Source organism: Toxorhynchites rutilus, chromosome 2, assembly GCF_029784135.1.
Source record: "Toxorhynchites rutilus septentrionalis strain SRP chromosome 2, ASM2978413v1, whole genome shotgun sequence".
NCBI classification, from domain to species: Eukaryota; Metazoa; Arthropoda; class Insecta; order Diptera; family Culicidae; genus Toxorhynchites; species Toxorhynchites rutilus.
Genome location: NC_073745.1, coordinates 126,041,236 through 126,048,145, shown reverse-complemented (window position 1 = coordinate 126,048,145; position 6,910 = coordinate 126,041,236).

Genomic DNA, 6,910 nt, shown 5'->3' with positions numbered 1-6,910 from the left:
CGATCCGTGGACTTGTACCCGCGATGTTGCATCCATTCGGAGAGTGAGAGTCAAGAGATTTTTTATGTGGTTGTGTATGGTATTTTTTGTTGTGACGAGGGGCGTCAAGTTGTTATTATTCGGCTTTTTTTGTAATAGAGCCACAGGAAGTATTGCCAGCTTGTCGTCTTGTAACAGATAAAAATACACTCGACGAAAAAATAGAGGAACAGAATGCGAATATTTTTAAAAGGCTATTTTGAATATTCAACGAATACGTTTGACCATCTTTCCAGTTGATCCAACTAAGTTTTGAGTAAATTTGCAGAGTATTTCATCGCAAATTCTACAAGAAATACAAAATTCTATTCATACACTTGGAATGAACGATTCGTAACATTCGTTGACATGAGATTGTTGGTAAGGCATGTGTGTATATCAGGGTTACCATAACTACAGAATAATCTGTATTTACATTTTAGATACAGATTACAGATTTTTTTTTAGTTTTCATACAGATTTACATTTTTTTCAAAATAACGATCCAATACTAGTTATGACTAGATCTCAACCAGAGTTGCCACATTTAATTCTGTAAAATGTTCTGAAAAATTCTGTATATCTGTATTCTTAGAAAAAGAATCTGTATAAAAATCTGTATCGAAAAATTAAGTGATAAAATGAATATAAAGGTTTATTTTCATTTTGATTATTTTTTTATTTGAGGGGCTTAAAAGGAAAGGGGTGTAAGTGATTTGATCGATTTCTCTTCATCAACTTTTTCTTTAGTTAATAACTCAACTGCAAAAACATTCCAATTTGAGTTTGTTTTAGAATCCGATAGATGAGATTCTGACCTATCTTCCACATTGTCAAATACAGCTGGGAATGTGTTTGCAGCTAGGATATGACCAAAAGAGAGAGTCGATGTAGAGAACTCGATGATGTCACTTACACCCCTTTCATTTTGAGCCCCTCATTTATGAGTTGTTGAAGTCGTATCAATGCAAAAAAAATAAATCATAAAAAGACTTTCCTCTATTCCTCGGAATTGTAGATGGTTCCTCTGGATTTTCCCAAGATCTTTGACACTTGGGATTCTCGTTTTGTTGGTTTTGTTGAATTTTGTCTTCAAATTTTTCGTCATTTTCATCCATGAAGCTCTTCCTTGAACCGATACATCATCTGATGGATCTAATCAAAATAGTCTTTTCTTATCATGCCTTTCGGCACCCAGCAGCTGGGACCAAGTTATATCTGAGTCACTCAATTTTCACCCCATAAGATTCCTCTTGAGTAGCCTGAATTCGTTATCCAAGCCTTGTCTATTATTGTAGTCTGCTTCAACGAGCTGAGGATATTGGCGTATCAAACCTTTAAGATTTAGTAGCTTGACGAAAATTTAAGGGTTTACCAAGGCCGCAGTTCTGATAACCGGATCGCTGAAATCAAATCGCTTTGCAATATGTTTCACGAGTTCAATATAGAAGTCACAAAAAATCAAATTGAAGGTCAGCTTCCTAGCTGAATCCAATATTTTTTCAGCTTCTTTTTCTCGATACCAACGTAAACATTCTCAGGTTTCTTTAGACGGTCTTCGAAATCTTTCACATCCAGGTCAACATCAGCGGATCGTTGCACGTAGTTCTCAAAACATATGTTACTAAACATGATCAACAATAACATACTTGTCTCATCATAAAGTTCTCAAAATTGAGAACTTTTTGATTGAAAAATTCAATTGGCGTTATTGTTCTACCGTTATGAGCGGTAGAAAAAAGTTTAGGAACAGCATAATCGGTTTAGTCATAGGATCGTTTAACTGAGTCAATGCACAATTGGCGGATTGATGTATGGTATCTATGTATGTACCTAAAATTTGATTAAAAAAAACTGTAAATTCTGTATTTTTGCTGAAAATCTGTTATTCTGTATATACAGATTCTGTATCTGAAACTTGGCGAAAAATCTGTAAAATACAGAATATTCTGTATATGTGGCAACCCTGTTCCTCACCAATTTTTTCTCATAAGGCATTCGAATCAGTCTGAATGAGAGTCATTTTGACATTCATATGTAGCGTGTAGTACTGCTTTTTCATGTTCAATCTAAGGCGAAAAGATGCAAAAGTCTGCGTCATCGGCTAGCTTTACAATAAATACATAACACTGTTTATCTTTTTCCTACTAAAGCACAGTGAATACGAATTCTTACGTGGATACCATCAACATCGTCAAATTCATCATAACCATACCAGTCAATTATACTAAAGCTAAGATTATGCTTCAAGATTGAATTATAAATTTAACCCCTTCTGTCTTATTCGACATATGTGTCGTACTGGTCGCAATGATACAGATTTCGATGCAGATTTTCTGAGAAAAAACACAGATAAAAAGATTTTTTGAGACCAAAAACACAGATTTTATTATGGCAACCCTGGTGTATATGTCGGAATGCGTATGTAAATTTGTGAGTATCATCATGCCTTGCAATCCTCAGATGTCTTGTGTTGTTGCTCATTACATCTGGATATTTTTTTTGCTTTACATTTTGTTTTCGTGTGTACTACTTTTTTATATTTTTCAAGCAACTATGAGTCGAGTTAACCTCTATTCGACCGTCTTGATTAATTTGGTGTTGCCGACCCGGTGAACTTTATTCCGTCCAAAAATGATTTTTTTGATTTGAAGAACAAAACTATCATTCACGAATCCTCCACAATTATTTTTAATCGTAAATTGGCGATCGATCACATATGAGGGTACCCGAATATCAATTAGTGATTGAATGAAATACTTTCAAATTCGATTGAATTTAATATCTTTTATTTTCTTTGTAAATAAAAAGGTTGAGCAAATCACATGTAAGATTACGTTATTCAGTTCGAGTAAATGTGACGGATAAGTGTGGATATTTATTATTCTTCACAATATGTCATAGAATTTTGGTCATATTTATTCATATACCGAACCTCCGACATACAGGATGTCAGGCAGTTGACTCCGAATCTCGTTTCTCTGGTGTCGGTCTATTCACGATGAAAAGGCAAATAAAACTGTACCCAAAACAAGCAACAGCTAGCGGACATATCAAAAAGTGTTGCCTATCAGCGTGTGACATTTTCGGAGACGAAACATCAATATCGACTTTCCTCTCAATCGTTTCGCTTCGAGTAGGACTACTTCGACATTTACCGTCAACATGACTAGTTCATCAGTCATCCTCACTCTTAACGCTCGTCAATTCGATTCTAGTCAATTCAATTCTACCAAATGGTTATTCTAAAGCCGGCTCCACACGATTCATCCTACATATGACTCGAATGTTGGACTCAAACATTTGACTCAATCAATCGACAAATGATGTGTATTTTTGATCGAATGTTTATGGTTTATATTTATCATCAAAAACGTTTGGAAATTGGATGACGATGCGAGTATTGGAATTACTGCTGTAGCAATTATACTGATATCTGGCTGTAAAATATTTGAAAAAAACATTTGAATTTTGAGAGTCAATTTCATAGTTCCTTTCAGGGTTGCCACATATATAGAATATTCTGTATTTTACAGATTTTTCGTCAAATTTCAGATAAAGAGTGTGTATGTACAGAATTACAGATTTTCAGCAAAAATATAGAATTTACAGATTTTTTTTTAATTTCAACTTTGAATATTGAATTTTTTACAGCGCATACATAGATACCTTGATTTATAAAAAAGCTCGAAACGCAACGAGATGGCTTTCGTTGGAGGCAGTTGTTAAGCGAAATCTTGAGCGATTTGAAGAGCTTAAACTTTTCTTTTCGTTCCAAGTTAAGTATGACCATAATCAATCCGCCAATCGTATATTGACTCATTTAAACGGTCCTATGACTAAACCGATTATGCTGTTCTTCAAACTTTGTTCTACAACTCATCAAGTGAAGTCAATTCTCACAATCGTTCACGTATCTATCCTTTTTACCGTTTAATAAAAAAATGTCCAATGTACAGATTCGGATTTCAAGAACTCGATTGTTACATCGGACGCCACTTTCTTCCGAAGGCCGATATGTCCTAAGTAACAAGAAATCAAAACAACACGAAGTTGTACATCGATCGTTTTGAGTTTTTGTTTCTTTCGGGTGTTGGTATCGTTTTTAGTACAATTCAATGAGTGATAACAATAATGATCTGTCTTTCAATTTCAATTTATTCACAAAATCAACAGGCTGAACATAGATGCCCTAATGCTTTCAATTAAATCTACTTATATACTATTACTGCCAACTAATTTAACAATCATAAAAGTCCTATTACTATTAACATTGAGAAAGAGTGATACTGAGTATTTTTTTGAGGAATGAACGCGAAATATGATAGTTGAAATTAGTGCTACAACATCGAAACATCGTCTCTAGCACGAAGTGTAGGTATTTGGATTGTTTTTCAGTAGTTTTTTCCAAATGCTTATCGTGCAACGTAATTTGTCCAATGTACAAACGAGGTCAGTCGAAACGTCCAATGTAACATTTTTCGTTACGTGGCTTCAACTTAAACATAAAATCACGAAACAATAGTTACGATTGGTTTTTCAGAGTTATTATTAATTATTAGTGGTGAAAGTTGTGATAAAGATCGATTCCTTTTAAAACAATTCGTGGAAAAATGATCCGAGCTTCAGCTTCAAAGTTACGCGAGAATTGCACTTTTCAATCAGAAAGTTTATAGTTTTGCGAACTTTATATTGAAACAAGTATATTTATAATATTGAATAACTTATGTTTTGAGAGGTACGTGCAACGATTCGCTGATGCTGACCTTGATGTGAAAGATTTTGTGGACCTTCTGAAGAAGCCTGAGGATATCGAGAAGAATTAGCTAAAAAGAATAGAAAACTGACCTTCAGATCGATTTGTTGTGACTTCTATATTGAACTCGTTGATTTTGAACTGACAGATTCCGAAAGGATTTGATTTTATCGACTCGTTTATCAAAACTGCGGCCTTGATAAACCCTCAAATTTTCGTCAAGCTACCAAACGTTAATGGTTTGATTCGCCAATTTCCTCAATTCGTTGAAGTAAGTAATAGACAAGGCTTGGATAACGAATTCAGGCTACTCAAGACGAATCTTATGGGGCAAAGATTGAGTGACTCAGACTCAGACTCAGATGTCAAAAGGCGTGGTGAGAATGTTTTGTATCCATTGCTATGATCGTTTGTAGGTATGTGTCGAGCGAATATTTTCGCTTTACAATGCCAATGCCAAAGTCCGGAAATCGGTTGACCCCCACAATTACAGACTCTCTTTCGAAAGTGAAAAACTATGTATCGGCTCAAGGATAAGCCGCAAGGTTGAAATTGGCAAAAATGTGAAAGCAAAGTTCAACAAAACCATGTATAAACATCATACAATTCAGAGGATTAGAAGAATGGTTTATTTTGTTTTATGGTTTATTTTGTTGCATCGATACTACTTCAACCATCCATAAATAGAAAAATAAATTCAAAATGGAAATAAACTTTCATTTTTTTTCACTTAATTTTTAGATACAGATGCGTCGAACCATCGAGCGTCCAACATTCGGAGATGTTCGTTGCATCGTGTAGCGCCGGCTTATTTGATGTAACGAATGAATACAAATATGACTCTTTATTCAACCTAACTTCAATCCGCATCTACTTTTTCACCCTGACATGTACCTCGTTGACCACGTACGCAATCTTATTTTAACGTCCATATAAAGTGAAATGAAAAACATGATTTCTGGTGCAAAAAAACAGGAAGTGTGTTATATCTATAGTATAACCGCAATGGTGACGTAGGACTATCGTTGATTTAGTGATCATTTGTTTGAAGTTGAATCTGAATTCATTCTGAATGAATGCATAAATTAATATTTGGGGGACTTCGAAAACGAGAGCGTTACGTTGGAGATACAAGGTTTTATGCATCCAATATTGGATACGAAAATGTCCTACTGATGGGGAAGAATAATCTTCAGAAGCTTTCCTGCTAATTGCACTTGATTGAAAAATCACAGAACTAAATGTATTTGGTCGCAGTATTATATGTATAGAAAACCTTAAAATAAATTTGTTCGCTTGCATGTAATTTTAAATTCCAAGGGGAACTGGCTGATTATTTTGCAGCAACGACATCTTTCCGGATTCTCCTCGATTCTTCTCGAAATCCACCAGTGGTTAATGCTAACTCGATAACCACCTGTTGATTGCACTTGATTGAAAAATCACACAATTAATTGTATTTGGTCGCAGTATTAAATGGATAGAAAACATTACAATAAACTCTTCCGCTTGGATGTAATTTTCAAGTCCAAGTGGGACTGGCAGATTATTTTACAGCAACGATCACTTCATTCCGGATTCTTCTCGATAACCAGCGAACGTAAAGAGTTGCACGCGTGTATGCGTGTGGCAGTTGCTTCGATACCTCAAGCGGATCCAATTTTCGATGCTGGTACTCTCTCGGTCATCTTCTCTTCTCCTTCTGATGGATCGGCATTTCTGCCCTCACTCACAGTTCCAAACAAACTGCATGTCTTTCAGGTCAGGTCAGGCCAGGAAATGAATCCCTCGATCCCTCGCCGTCCAGCTCGTCCAGCACGTTCAGCTCGTTCAATTACGATGTTGTCTTGTCGATGTCCTCACGAAAAATGAATACGTTTCACCACCAGAATATCCCTTAAGTAAGCTTTTTGTGCGTGATTGAATCGAGAGAAGGTGTGGTTTACGATGGCAATTTGAAAGGTAAACTAGAGGGGAATGAACTCTCTGAGTTTGAAACTTTCGGCGACTGAGCAATAATCGATTGAAAATTATATAATTTTCCCGACGTGAAACATTTTCCGTTGCGCGCGCATACAATATTAAATACGGAAATTTTCTACTTATGGGGGAGAATAATTTTCAGAAGCTCTCCTG